This window comes from Dama dama, chromosome 24 (assembly GCF_033118175.1).
Source record: "Dama dama isolate Ldn47 chromosome 24, ASM3311817v1, whole genome shotgun sequence".
Classification (NCBI taxonomy): Eukaryota; Metazoa; Chordata; class Mammalia; order Artiodactyla; family Cervidae; genus Dama; species Dama dama.
The window spans coordinates 27,800,300-27,816,821 of record NC_083704.1 but is presented as its reverse complement, the minus strand read 5'-3'; positions in this window follow the sequence as shown (position 1 = coordinate 27,816,821).

The window sequence follows — 16,522 nt, the reverse complement described above, 5'->3', positions numbered from 1 at the left end:
TTTGGTCATCTCCAAAGTCAACAATTCATTTTTAATCTCCACTTTTAAAAAGTAGCTATCTTAGATCAACTGTTTTCTTTATTTCCTCATTGAATTTCTGAGGCAACCCAGCCATACTCTTAACAGATGTGTGAATTCCCAGTGACAAACAAGGCTGCATGATTGGCTTTGCTTGCTTCCTCTAAAAAGTAACTCACTATTTTCATAAGGCAGCCCATTTCGTTACAGAATGTCCTTAATTATTATTAAACAGTTCTTCCTAATGGCTGACTTGTCTGCATCTCTCAAAATAGTCTTTGTTCCTTTCCATGTATATTTCCGAATGTATTTTTGATCGAAATCTCAATATTTTTTCTATTGTTTAAAGGGAAAAAACAGAATTGTTTTATTTTTTTATCCACTTTTGCAATTTATTTTCTTAAAATATTCACAACAATCACAGATTTTCAGACAACTAACATGAACTCTGACACACTTTTTTTTCTCCTAGATAAGCACTGCTAACCCCTGAAGCATCCTCTCACAACATCATTTTGAGTCTCCCACATCATTCTGGCCATCCTCTAAACATGCTTCTTTTTTATAAATATATTTTTTCTTCAGACTTGGGCACAATCTTCTATGAGTAATTGGGGGAATGCAGAGGAGAGGGAAACAATTATCTCTTGTGTGAAGAATATGCATTCCAATTACTGCAGTTGGAGGCTGCATCAGCTTTTCTGCCACACTATTCTGAGACCACATTAAACCTACGGTTAATTAAAACTCACTCCCTTTCCATCTGCTCCACGGTACCACCTCACTTCTTTGTCATATTCTCCATCCTAAATTTTGTCCTGTTACTTTTAGACCTGTTTTATTAATCTGAAAAGATAACTTTGAAAACTTTATCTACTATCCAAAGTATCAGCCCTCTCACTTTGTTTTATGGTACTTGTGGTTTTGATCAATTGCCTTTAATTCATTCATCCACTCATTCATTCATTTAGCCAGTACTAAGTGTCAATTCGGAGAAGGCAATGGCACCCACTCCAGTACTCTTGCCTGGAAAATCCCATGGACGGAGGAGCCTGATGGGCTGCAGTCCATGGGGTCGCTAAGAGTCGGACACGACTGAGCAACTTTACTTTCACTTTTCATTTTCATACATTGGAGAAGGAAATGGCAACCCACTCCAGTGTTCTTGCCTGGAGAATCCCAGGGATGGGGGAGCCTGGTGGGCTGCCGTCTATGGGGTCGCACAGAGTCGGACACGACTGAAGCGACTTAGCAGCAGCAGCAGCAGCAAGTGTCAGTTATGGTGTCAGGTTCTGGGGCTACATGACACACATAAGTCTCTATTCTTAGGAAGCATATGGTATAGTGCGAATAGCAGATTATAACTGATCATACTAATACATGTGCAGTTACAAACTGATGTAACTGTTCTGAAATTTTTAAAATGAAATTGTATTAGTGATTAAAACAAAGTAACCTAGTATGGCTATAATCAGGGAAGTGGTAATGAAAGGCTTTCCTAGAGAAATGATGGTCAAGCTGAGGCCAAAAGGACAAGTAGAGGTTAACTAGACAAAGGTGTAGGGGTGGAAAGTATTTTAAACAGGGAAGTCCTGGAGGAGAAGGAAGCATATCATTATTCAGGGATCAAACCGAGGCTGGAGTGATCTGGAATACAGAGTGATGGTCACAGGAGAATCATGCCACAGACATAGGCAGGACCAGGCCCCGTAAAGTCTCTGTAGGACGGGTTGATGATTTGGCTGCACTCTATGCTGTGCTACGCTTAGTTGCCCAGTCATGTCCAACTCTTTGTGACCGCATGGGCTGCAGCCCACCAGGCTCCTCTGTCCATGGAACTCTCCAGGCAAGAACACTAAAGTGGGTTGCCATGCCCTTCTCCAGAAGATCTTCCCAACTCAGGGATCCAACTCAGGTCTCCTCCATTGCAGGCAGATTCTTTACCATCTGAGCCACCAGGGAAGCCCAAGAATACTGGAGTGGGTAGCCCATCCGTTCTCCACGAGATCTTCCCAACCTAGGAATTGAAACTGTGTCTCCCACATTGCAGGTCGATTCTTTACCAGCTGATTTTTTACCAGTTGCTATTTGTTTGTTGTTGTTACTTTTCTTGAATGCTACTTACTTCTGTACAATTTCTACACACAGTAAATAGCTAATCCATGTTTATAGGTTGTATAAGTAGCCACCTCTAAGAGTTCCCTACTGAATAAGATTACTGCTTTTGCTAGCACTGAGCTCTACGTAGTAGGCACAACAGTAACACGCAGTGATTGTGAGACTCGGTTTCTTAGAAAGGATGCTGTGGAATCTTGTGTGTTAGGAGTTTTTATACAGTGGGGAAGCCAAGCTAGGGCATGTTACCTAATGTTTTAGGACAGCATTTTTCAAAATGTGTTTCACACTACTTCGGTTGTTGTTCATTCACTAAGCTGTGTCCAACTCTTTGCGACCCCATGGACTGCAGCATGCCAGGCTTCCGTGTCCTTCACTGTCCCCTGGAGTTTGCTCAAACTCATGTCTGTTGAGTCAGTGATGTTATCTAACCATCTCCCAAGAAAAAGAAATGCAAGAAGGCAAAGTGGTTTTTTGAGGAGGCCTTACAAATAGCTGAGAAAAGAAGAGAAGTGAAAGGCAAAAGAGAAAGAGAAAGATATGCCACTTCTGAGTTATATTCAAAAAACTTAGTTGAAAAGGTGTCCCTTGACCATATATGCTTCAGAATATCAGGTTATGTATGAATTCAATTTGCAGAACTTCTCAAAGCGTTAACCTATTGGTAGGTATGTCCAGGAGACAATAAGTCATTTGTTTAACAATACTAGCATATGCCATACAACAAGCTAACAGAGGTATTCTGGTAAATTTTTAAAAGCCAGCTCTCTAAGGAATAAGAAATCAGACCCTCCAACTTGAAGTGTTTGCCAATCTCTATAATGTATAGATTCCCACATGGTTGATTTCAAGCTATCAAAATGACATCATTGAACTTGGAGTAAGGTTGAAATGCACACCATCAGCCCTTTCCAGCCAATTCAAATTGGCTTCAGCACAGTGGGTATTAACCATTGATAAATAAAACAGCCATGGCATCTACACTTGTATAGCTTACAGTTTAATGCAGGCAACAGAAAATAAACAGATTAATAAGCCAATATATAAATCTGAATTGTAAAGCGGATGGCCAAGGGGAAAGACAGAGCCCTGTGAGACAGGGAAGCTCTGGGGACTCAGGAGGTGTCACATGAGCCCCCTCCAAAGAAGACATGTTAAGAACTAGGTTATTAGAAGAAGCTTGTCAGACGGAAGGGGAGGAGAAAAGCATTTCAGGTAAGAGGAACAGCATGTGCAAAAACATTGCCCTGCAAAGAATATGGCCATCGAGCAGACTATGAAAACCACTGTGTCTGGATCAAGAGAGAAGGGGAGAAAGACAGCAGACAAAGGTGCGATGGTAAGAGTGGGCTCCACATGCATGACCTTGGACTTCCCAGTAGGGACTTTGGATATTAAAAGGCAAAAAGAAGCATCTGAAGCTTATTTTTGTTTTAAGAAGAAGGAAAATATCTTTAGAATTTTACAAGCTCACTTTGACTGCTGTATGGAAAAGGGCCTGAAGCATTTCCCATTGGTAACTGACAGAGAGCCATGCTTTGTCTCGGGCTCTCTCTTGGAGGACTCTTAAAGTGCATTTTGGAAAATGTTATACTGGGAGTTTTGAAGACATGTGTAATTTTTTGTTGTTCCATTGCTCAGTTGTGTCTGACTCTGCCATCCCATGGACTGCAGCATACCAGGCTTCCCTGTCCTTCACCATCTCCTGGAGCTTGCTCAAACTCATGTCCACTGAGCCAGTGATGCCACCCAACCATCTGTTGTCCCCTTCTCAACATCAGGGTCTTTTCCAACGAGTCAGGTTTTTGCATCTGGTGGCTAAATTATTGGAGCTTCAGCTTCAGCACCACTCCTTCTAATGAATAGTCAGGATTGATTTCCTTTAGGATTGACTGGTTTGATCTCCTTGCAGTCCAAGGGCCTCTCCAGAGTCGTCTCTAAAACCACAGCTCAAAAGAATCAATTCTTCAGCATTCAGCCGTCTTCATGGTCCAACTATCACGTCCATACATGACTACTGGAAAAACCATAAGTTTGACTCCATGGACCTTTGTTGGCAAAGTAATGTCTTTGCTTTTTAGTGTGCTGTCTAGGTTTGTCATAGCTTTTCTTCTAAGAAGCAAGTGTCTTTTAATTTCATGGCTGCAGTCACCATCTGCAGTGATTTTGGAGCCCAAGAAAATAAAGTCTGTCACTGTTTCCATTGTTTCCCCATCTATTTGCCATAAAGTGATGGGACTAGATGCCATGAACTTTGGTTGTTGAATGCTGAGTTTGAAGCCAGCTTTTTTACACTCCTCTTAATTAGTTAACCTTATTTTTCAACCTCTGGCGTGTCAAGGAACAAATTTTTAAGCATGATTAATAGAAGCTTGTTCTTTGCTGCTCCCTACCAAACCATCTCAAGCTTTCCCAAAAGGCTCAGTACAATCTCTACTACTTCTACATATGATAAAAATGAAAGCAGCTTTAAAAAATGTGAATAGAAAAACCTAGAGACACTGTGAGTTCCAAGTCAGATGACACTGGCTGTTGATGGTTATATCTAAAGCTTTGTTGTTGTCAAAAAAACAGATGAAGCTGGTTCCAAAGTGGCACCATGCAGCAGGATGTTCTGAGACAATGGGAAGTTCTGTATTTTCTCTGTGCAGCATCGTTGTTGCTAGCCACATGTATCTCCTAAGCTCTTGAAATGGGGTAATGTGATTGAGGCACTGAATAAATTTAAAATTTAATATAAACTTTGAAATTTTATGTAGCTTTAATTCATTTAAATTAAATTTCGTTAGCCACACATTATTTTGGCTACTGCAAACGATGCTGCCATTCTAGAAGATATTAATGGTAAAGCAAAAACTGGTGACATCTCACTTTTTCTGGCTAAATGAAACCCCTGCCCCCAAATAAAGTCAGTCCCACAGGAGAGTAGCATTGCAAAGGTCACTGCAATTTAAACTTTGATTGCTATTTTCTGCACCCTCCCCCACATCTTTTCCTGTTTAAAGCCATATATACACAGGAGAACTTATTAATACCTCTAAATAATAGATCAGTGTTATTTATTACTTGTACTTGTGCGCTCATTTTCTCCTAAAAATATCACCACATTTTAGACATAAAGCCTTCCTCTTTGGTGGAAGACAAAAGTTGGAAGGCAATAGAGAACAGAATTGCCTTGTGGCTTTATTTTGTCAATATGTAGCTGCAACTGACGGACACAGCAACTGTTACCTGCACTCCTATTTTTCATGTCAGTACTCAGAGTTCCTTTAAATCTGCTTTAAGCTCCCTAAGCCCTTTTAAATTACATCATACCAAGTCAATACCCAGGATAAATGGCTGGGAATATATAGTCCATTAGAAATTCCCTACTGACCTTTTATTACAAGGTGTTTCTCAAAACATTCTGTTATTTGGTGAGATGAATCTTTCTTATTGATTTCGCTCTTTAGCACCCCAATCATGAAGAACTGAACTTATAAGTGGTTCAAGGCAAGAGGGTACAATTTGCTTGTTCAAATGATGCTACCTGTCATTATCTATTGCTTTCCTTCATTTCTTCATTTCTGTTCTTGCCTCCTTCCTCATCTGTTCAACAAATTTCTCCTGAGAGCGTCTTACGTGCCTGAAACAGCAGCAGGGGCTGGGGATACAACCAGTTAAGACAGAGAGGTCTCTATCTACATTCACGGAGTGACGGAACACTACCAGACACAGGACGGCGTGCTGAGCAGCGTGGGGACGTCAACAGAAAGGTGTGGGAAAGAGATGAACGTATGTGTCTGAAAAAAGAAAAGAGGAATAAAGAGATGGGCTTACAGAACCGGCACACGGGGCTCAAATTTCATCCAGAAATTTTGCCTTTGTAACAAGGAAAAGAAAACTCCTTCCCAGAATTATCTTTAAGGTCCACAGAAAGAACTATTTGAAAGTTATTGAAAACAGCATCAAGGCAAATCTTACTTCATCATCACATAAAGCAGTTATTCTACAAGAGAACGGTAGAGCAGACAAAATCTCTTTTAAGAGGTTTATGGTTTAAGGTTGATATGTGGATCATTAAACCATCCCTAATCTCATGCTGACCAGATAGTCTAAAATCCTTAACCAGGCATTCAAGACTCTCCAAAATTTAGCTCTTACCTTTCCAAAGTTGCACCTCTCTACCCTTCTCAGGAGCCTTTTGTTACAGCCAGATGGGTCTATTCACTGTGTCCTGAAATGTTTGAGGATTTCTTGGTTTTCTTCCCAGATTCTTAGCAATTCTTCAAAGCCTAATTTATGCCATCTCCTCTATATAGCTCTACCTGATCACTCCAGCTTCTAAAGGATGATCTCTTTCTCCTCAGAACTGGTAAGGTACCTTGTGAATATGATAAATTTTTGACAGTGATAATTTATTACTTTGCAGATAGCAAATTTAATAGGTATGTATGTCGAAGTCATAAGAGCAATGTGCCTCAGAGCCTACTTTTCATTAGTAACACATTTGCCTATACGTTTATAGTGTATAAAGCATTTTGACAAACCTTACCTCATTAAACGTAAGCCTCACGATAATCCAGTTAGGTTAGTTTTCTTCAACAGTGTGTAGAGGTGGATCCAGAGCCCAAAAAAGGAAGCCAATTCATATGAGGTTGCACGGTGAGTAAGATAATGTGTTAGTCACTCAGTCATGTCCGGCTCTTTGAGACCCCATGGACTGTGGCCCGCCAGGCTCCTCTCTGCATAGCTGAGTTTAAAATGAGGACTTTTGACTCTAAGTCAAATGCTCTTTCTAGTAACAGTGAAGAGGTTTTAAACCTAGGACTCTTGGTAACTATGCCTCTGTGTGCTCCAGATGGTTTTGGTCACGTAGTAGGTATTTTATGGGTACATATGGAAAAACTGATTTATTTCTGATTAATGAATAAAATGAGAGAGGTCTCTTTCAAAATCAGCTTCTTCAGTACCACAAAAGAAGTGGGCATGGGGATTCATCTTTGCTAGTGCCATCCAGGGTAATTTTTGAATTTAAAAAACAACTACAGAAAGAATTGCCTGTGATTTCAACTGTGGCTGCTCCAAATACTTCTGAGTCACCTTATCTTTAGATCTGCTTTTTCCTAATGGTTTCAGGACAAACTATCCAATCCTTTATGATTTAACAGCTCCTTCATAAATGGAAACTGGTCAGAACCAACTATTAATACCCAGGCAGATTCAGAAACCACCCAGATGGGTAATTTCAATGTTAATACAAAATATTTAAAAGAGCTACAGAATGTCACATAGAGGACTGGCAATACAAAGGAGATAGAAGGCATATTTGAAAAGTTTTTTTATTTTTTTTCCTGTGTATCACCTGTACATTTTAAATCGAGCTTCTACAGCTTACACATGAATTCTACTTTCTAAGCAAGAGGCATCTTGCCTCACCATTAAGCGTGCCTCTGGGTTAGGCATGCTTAATCATAATAGCTTCCACTTGCCAAATGTGTGAGCTCTGTGTTACGCCCTGTGCGGGAACTTCTTTACTCCTCACAATAACTCTGCAAGCTCCATGTTATAAGCCTACTCCTGAGGAGGTGTGTGGGCTTTCCATGCCAATTAATTCTGACACTAACTGCCTGCACTTAGGGCAGATCCCACAGATTACAGGTTCATTCCCACAAGACTGCCCCCCACTTCAGATGCAGATCTCCCTCTTCAGATGGAATCTAAGTATTGGGTCCCCAGATGACTTATATTTCTGTCCCCTTTGGCTACAGATGAGTGATTCCTACAATCTCTACCCTTGAGTTCTGTCATTCACCAGACTGGTTCACAGAACTCAGGAAAAATTTATTTGCTACTGCTGACTTAGTACAAAGGATATTTTAAAGGATACAAATGAATAGCTAGATGAAGAAGTACATAAAGCAAAGCCTGGAAGGATCCTGAGTGAAGCGCTTGTATGGGGATTTGGGGCACATCATCACCACCATCCCTGTACACGAACATGTTCACCAACATCAAAGTTCTCCAAACTGCATACTTCGGGGGCTTTTATGGAGACTTCATTACATAGGTATAATCAGTTACTAACTCCATTTCTGGGCTGGAGAAGTCAATGGCAACACACTCCAGTACTATCGCCTGGAAAATCCCATGGACGGAGGAACCTGGTAGGCTACAGTCCATGGGGTCGTTAGGAGTCGGACACGACTGAGCAACTTCACTTTCACTTTTCACTTTCATGCATTGGAGAAGGAAATGGCAACCCAATCCAGTGTTCTTGCCTGGAGAATCCCAGGGATGGGGGGGCCTGATGGGCTGCCGTCTATGGGTTCACACACAGTCAGAGACGACTGAAGCGACTTAGCAGCAGCAGCATCAGTAACTCCATTTCTAACCCCTTTCACCTCTCTGTAGAATGGCAAGCTTCTAATCATGGCTTACTCTTTCTGGTGACCAGCTCTCATCTAGGGGACCACCAAGAGTCACCTCATTCAAATAAAAGATGCTCTTCTCACCCAGGAAATTCCAAGGGATCTAGAAGCTCTGTGTCAGGTAGTCAGGTACAGGGGGAAGAGACCAAAATATACAAATATTATTATTTCATGGGAGGAAGAATTCCCAAAGTGACTACAGACTAGTTGAATGTAGGAGTATAGAAGGATTGTAACAGAGATTATACAATTGCAGTATGATTGAGGAGATTTTTGAGGTTTGATTTTTATGGTAGAAGTTGCTTTATTTATTGATTGATTGATGTGGGGAAAATTAGTTAGAAAATTATATTTAAGGGAAGAATGTGTGACATAATAACTAAATTGGAAAAAATGATAAGAACTTAGTTTTGTTTTGTTTGTTTTTTCTCTTTTAACAGTGTCAGAAGCCTTTTGATTCCATCATTTCTTTATGTGGATCTCTAGGGCCCAACTGTTAGCTTCTAGTAAGTTTCTCTTAAAAAGAAACCTGGTCTTTGCAGAGAGTAACTGGCCCCCTGCCTTGGAACTCAGTAATAATATCAAGAAGCCTGGAACAGGAATGATGGTGCTCTTGAGACCATCAGGACAAACGGTCAGTTTAAAGAGACTCTTACCCACCAAGTTAAGGCAAATTGAGCATCAGAAAGAGAAAAATAATTTTGGCTAAATGGAACAAATTTGAGTCTATGAGAGACCGTGATTCTACCCCAATAACAAATGGGGAAAGTTAACAGAAAGTAAACTACAAGGTAGTTCTAAAGCAAAAATAAGAATGGCTATAAATATATATATTTACTTTTAAATTGGTTATAATAATTAAAAGCAAAATGATAGGTAGGTGTGTTGTTTCTTCCATTTGTTCTCCTGTACAGCTGCTCATAAGGTATAGATGTGTACTTGCTGTCTAAATAGAGAAGGGTAGATACAGGAATACTGGATCAGTAAAAGAGTATTTTTAACTAAACCCGTAAATAAGAAGTACCTATTATGGCCACAGGTAACCAAGTAAAATGAGGTTAAGTCAACGGTCATACTCAATGATCAAAATAGAAAGAGGGTTCAACAGACAATTTTGAGATGATCAGTTAGCCAAATGTCCCCAGAGAGTTAGATGGCCCTACTGATATTTAATAAGATACTAATAAGACATAGATAAGTTGCTAGGAAGTTGCTAGATAAGTTGCTAGGATAGGAAAATGTGTAATTATTGGCAGGATAATTGATGATTATCAATTTGCTGGCCTTGCAAAACTTAAAGACCGCGTCATTCTAGGGAAAAGACACAAGTTGCAAATATCTAAACCTGTGGGGGAAACACAGAATTAAGATCATGCCATTAATATAACAAAGTATAGTTTTAAAAAGGACTGTGCCAAACAATCAGTGGCTCAGGTTCAAATTAATTTGGGACAAGCAATCACCCCATTCATAGATCAGATATCAGCTTGCATTAGGTTTGTTTTGTTTTGGGGTTTTGGAGAGGGAACCACTAAAAAGCTTGCAATCTTGGGAACAAGTCAATATAAACTCTACTATAATCTATAAATTAACTTAAACATTATTGTAACCCTACAAAGGTGTTTAAGAATATATATAAATAGAAATAATAAACAAATCAGAAGAACTGATAATTCTGAACAAAGTTCAATTACAGAAATGAGTTTAGTAACCATTATAATTGTTTTCTTTACCCTTTAAGTTATTTATAGTGTTCTAAAGCTTGTCACATTAAAATTTTAATTGTGATTTGTATTTTCTATGAGAGTTTAAATAACTGGATGTATAATAAATTTTAAATGATCAATCTTATCTTTCAAGTTTTGTATGTTAGGTATGTACATTTAATAAACTGAGCATTCTACAAAGTATAAATAGAAGTTTATGTTCCTCTCTGTTAAATCAACCCCCGGAAAAAAAATTAGCGGTAGAAACAATCTCAGAGAGGTTAATTTGTCCAAGGTCACACTGGAAACCTAGATCTGTAGAAATATAAAACCTGTGTTTATATCTGCTGAACCACCAACTCTTGGTAGACATCTTTTGGAGTCTCTTTTCTCACACTATTTAGGCAACTTTTAATTTTTTTTCGTTTAACAGTAAGTGATTTTGATTTGCACAGACACAATTGTCCAAACAGATTCCTCAGGAGCTGAATTAAGCCATTAGAACTATTTTTTAATAAAAATGAAAGAATTCATTGATAATATTTTAAGGGAAAGAATTTCTCACAGAAATGTAGATTTCTAGCTTCTCTTGAAAAAAAAAAATAGCAGATCTAGCAACAATGGGCTACTGTGTGACAAAAGTCAACAGGAACTTAGTGAGGGTTACCCTGGGAAGATGGAGAAGGAAATAGCAACCTACTCCAGTATTCTTGACTGAAGAATCTCATGGACAGAGGAGCCTGGCAGGCTACAGTCCTCGGGATTGCAGGAGTCGGACACGACTTAGCCACTAAACCACTACTACCACCACCCCTGGAAGGGGGCACTTACATCCAATTTTCCGCTAGGTGCATATAAGGTGCTATTTTTATAGCAGACTTGATGTACTGAAACCAACTGCACAGAGATCCTCAAGTATCTGCGGGCTTGTAGAATCCGTCATCAAAGGGGACTTTTGATAGCACCTGGCACAATATAGAGATGCAACCTATTTTAAAACCTCAAAGATAATATTTCCCATTCTAGAATGCAGATTCTAGAATCATATATAACCAATCAATATGTTCTCCTAACATGGAATTGGATATGCAGATTACATAAACACACACATAATTAGACACTGACCGAATGAGAAAAAGCAAGTAGAGGACACGGACAAAGAGCAGCCAAAGAAGTCAAATGAAACTAGAAGAGTTCATCCATCCATCATCTCTCCATTCATTCATTCATTCATTCATTTACAAAGGAGCTCTGCCAGGTACATGAGAACCTTATAACTCTTTCCTGAATCCATCATTCATTCACCCAGCAGTTTTCAGTGCCCACTTTGTTCTAGGTTATGGAATACGTACAGGACACGCAGCAGTAAACAAAATGCATAGGATCCCTTCCATCACCTAACAGACCCTAAATGGTTAATCATGCAAATAAAACTGGTAAATCTAGTAAAAGATGCTTAAAAGTTTAAGTGGTTGCCTACCCTAATTTGGGGAGTCAGAGAAAATTTTTCCAAGGACAGTATATTAAATCATTAAAGCCCATAAGCCATTGGCCATCCCTTTCTAAACCCCGGGTGGCCTCACTGTACGTTCACTTACCAACTGAATAAATGGTAGTAGTTAACACAAACTAAGGATGTATCAGCTGAGCTTTGTGGTGAGTGCTTTACACGGATCAACTCTTCAACCCTTAATTCTATGTTAAGATAGATACTCTGCCTGTCTCCACTGTGTAGATGAGGAATCAAGCACAGTACTTGCCCAAAGCTGATAAACTCAAATCAAAACTCAAATCCAGATCTTTCCTAGAGGTGCCATACCCTTAACCCTTGACTTTCTTTCTTTCTTTTTTTTTTTTAAGGAGCGTTATCTGAAAAAGTTAATCTAGCTGGTAAATAGTTGCATACTACACACACACACACACACACACACACACACACACATACACACACACCAGAGCAGTGTTTCCTGAAAGAATAAATATCAATATATCTTAATCCATTTTTATAGTAAAGAGTTACTCCAGCAAGAACAAGCAAATTCTTCCTATAATACCTCTTTATTAAGGACAAATATGAGCTGGGAGACATGGTGCAGTATCCAATCTCAGAAAGCAATTTTCAAGGATGGAGTATCTGCACTTTCTGTTGCAAAATAATGAACACATGGACACCGCAGAATGCTTATCCAACATAGTTTGCCATGTTAGCATTTAAAATAGGAGAACATGTGCTGAGAGATATAAAGAAACTTAACTCTACATATGATTTCTTTCCTGTTTGGCTCAACATTGATCATTTGCTGTTAAGTAAACACTTTAAAGTAAAAAGAGTCAGTGGGAATTTGGATCTTTCAGAAGAAATTACATGGCAAAAGCTCACCCTGGGGAGGTGAGAAAAGAGAAAGCAAAAGCCTTTATTGTTGAAGAAAAAGTAAGAGAAGCTGATAACCTTGGCTGAGAAAACTCTTCGAGATTGAGTCATATCCACATGCAAGGAAGATCACTTTTTATGCAGTTGCATTGTGAAATAAGGAGAAAGCTTTCCCGCTTTATCCAAGTGCAAAGAAAGATTCCCTAGGTTAACATTAGAAGTGTAAAAATACTGTCTCCCCAACTTTTCCTTCAGCTCCCAGCTCCAATGTCTCTTCTTAACACTTTGACACTCCAATTTTTGTAAATATTAATTCCTCAGAAAGTTTTTAATGTAGTCTAAATTCTAATTCTTGAACACTCTACAAAGCACAGGGAATAAAAAAAGATAACATGCAAGCTTAAATTTTCTCAACATCTTTCAAAGTTAGAAAATCTGGACCTATTAATATGGTTAACATGACGTAACATGTATATATTCTGTTTAAAATCAATGAATATTTGAAAGAGTTTACAAAAAGCTGAAGACGTATGATAGAACAGTTTTTGTTTGGGGTTTGGGGGTTTTTTTTTTATACTGAGAGGGTGAGGAGAAACATTTTTTGAGTGCTATGATATGGTATGATATATTAGAGCAATATTTCTGAAGTGCATTTAATTACAAATTGGCTTAAGCTTTCAAAAGGATGGACCTTGTGGCTAGACATGTCCTGAATATGAAACATTACTATATTAATGATGTATTAAATCATTTTTATAAAACAAAAAAACACTGCTTCTAGATTGTCCACAGCTCTTTGTATATAGTATGTGAAGGAGAGAGAGGAGGTTTTGATAAATTTAAAACACCAGTGAGTTCAAGGGAATGGGATCATCTGACCAAGACTGTGTCCTCATTCATTTATCCCACAGATATTTATTGAGGGCTTATTAGGGCCCAATACTCTTTTAAGTCTTGAGGGGACAGCAGAGAATGAAGCAAAGTCTCTCTTATCCTAGGGTGGGTGTTCTATTTTGGGGAAACATAATAAACAGAGAGCAAACAAACATTCAACAAAATGTCAAGGAGGGACACGGTCTTTGAATCTAAGTACAGCAATGAAAGATAAGGGGCTCTGGAGTGGAAGGAGAGTGGGGGTAAATGAGGGAAGAGCTTATGAAGATAGTTTGCCATTGTCTCTAGCCTGAAGAAAGGGAGTGGTAATACTGTGAAAGAGCTCTGCTTTAGGAGCCAGGAGACATGGACTCCAGTTATGACCTTCTCAACAAGGATCCATTTTTGTTAGAAACTCTTAAACATCATAAGAGGCAAGATCTTATGCAAGTATGGAAAAGTGACGAGGACTGAGAAATTCAGAAACTGGAAAGAGACCCTTTGGCACTGCTAGTTTGAAGACCAAGTCTGTTGCTTTATTGGAAAGCAGGAAAGAAAATAGGAGTTGGAAGCAGAAAGACCGAATTCAATCTCTTTAGTCATGTGATCTCAGTCAAGTTGCTTCATCATTCTAAGTCAGTATCCTCATCCATCAAAGAGAGATATACACCTACTTCAGGAAGTTCCCATAGGATTAAATGAGAGCAAGTATGCAAAATTAGCTCAATGCATGGTTCATAGTAAGCACATGATAACTGGGATATGTTATTAATTATTTGTTGTCATTTGTGTTGTTTAGTTGCTAAGTTGTGTCCAACTCTTTGCGACCGCACGGACTATAGCCTGCCAGGCTCCTCTGTCCATGGCATTTCCCAGGCAAGAATACTGGAGTGGGCTGCCGTTTCCTTCTCCAGGGGATCTTCCTGACCCAGGGATCAAACCCATGTCTCCTACACTGGCAGGCGACTTCCTTACCACTGAGCCACCACAGAAATCCAATATTAATTATACTAGATAACAACACAACAATGCCTTTGAAACAGAGCCAAAAAGTCCTTTCATTTTCTCAAGATGCCCCTTCTTATTCCCACGTGAAACAACTTGATTGTGGCAAATTGCTTTCTTTAGGCTGAATTATATCTGTCATGTTATGAACTGGTCCACTAAATACTGAGTTGGCCAAAGAGTTCATTTGGGTTTTTTCATTATATCTTACAGGAAAACTCAAATGAACTTATTGGCCAAACCCAATATTTTCATTTTTAAAATAACAGAACCTACTTGCAGCTATTCAGATAAGCATAAGGGGAAAAAAATATCCACTGGAAATGTGTGCTAGTCATTCAGTCACTGAGTCTGAATCATTTACAATTGCAGGGCCTGGATTTCCCCAGACTCCTATGCAGAGACCGGCCATGGGGAGAGAGGAGACCTGGCTGAGTACTGAGAAAGTACATTTATATGTGTCTGACTGGTTACATCCTAAAAACAAATATAAAAATTAACTTTGATTCCTTCTTGGATTATTATTACCCAGAGTCCTCTACTAAAGCTGACATAGATATTTAAGTGTTTACTTGAAACATATTTTTGTTATTTATATCCCCTTCTCAGAAACAAAAGAGAAAATGAAATACAGAAAAAATTTTAAAGCTTTACAAGAAAACAGCTAAGAGAAGATTAACCATTTGGCAAATGAAGGCAGCTGGGGAAAGCTTATGCCAGGAATGTGGACAGAATATGACAGAGAGACATGGTGTATTGGGATAGAAGCTGTTCCCAAGAGGTATCTCTTACACATGATCCATGAAGCGACAGGTGTTTTTGGAAATAGGATCCTGTCTTTGTCTCAGGCCACGTCTTCTGTCACAGAGGGGACAGAGAACTGGAAAAATCACTGCCACACTGACAATCCTCATTAACCTCTGGCATGGAATAACATGTTCTTACCTACCAGCAATGGCTGCCCAGCCTGCAGCCTACCTCTTATCTCCATTTGCAGGCCGTGAAATGATCCCAGCCTCTGAAAATGCACCAACAGCAAACACTGCTACAACCTGAACCTCTTTGGTGACTAAGACCCTCCTGAGGCCCAGTGACGAGGGATGAGGATAAAGGTTTATCTTGTCGAGGACACATCACACTGCCTGGGCTTTTGAAGGAAGGCCAGAAATTATTCCTCTTTGTTAGAAAAGTCACAAGGATTGAACATCAGTCAAACTAAATGAGGAAAGGAAAAGGGAGGACAGGTAGGTAGAAGTCTGTTGCCATATGCCCATGGCCGCCCTACTGCCTCAGCCAGAATTGTACTTGGGAGAGAAGTCACATCCTTCTGTCACCTGTAAGAAGACTCTAAATGGCCAGTCCAGGACACTGCCCCAGTCTCTCACCTACAAAAGGCAACCCTGACCAGTGAGCACTGTTTTACTTGGGCAACCATAAACAGCCAATTTCAACCCAGTAGTTCATGGACTCACTTACAACTGATCAGAACAGACACAGAAGAAATGTGCTTCATATATTTTAGATAAGAGTGTGGTATAATCACCACGCACCCTTCTCCCTATAGGGGAAGAAATCCTAAAAAACCTAAGCTTAGGAATTAAAAAAAAAAAAAAAAATTCCTGGCTAGATTTTGACTCACATGACACCATTTTAGAAACCACATGATCTATAAAGGAAAATGTTATCACAAAGTAGCAGATGTGAAGTCTTAAAATGTCAAGTGGATTTAGAAGAAAACTATACTTCTAAATGGCAACAGGTGGTCTTTCCTTCTCATACTCACTTTAAGAGAGAAGATCACAAGAAAGAATACATTTTGCCTGTCAACATGATAATGGATAATCAGGCAGGAGGTGAAAACATAATGTTACAAGTCAAAACATTTGAAAGAGTTTTTAAAAATGTGTTTTCCATGGCAGTCAGAAGTTTTCAATTTTGTGTGTGTGTGGGGGGGGGGGGTACATAAGCATATATTGAATCATTTCCAACATGATTCCTTTTCTCAAGTAGAAAAAATCTTTGCA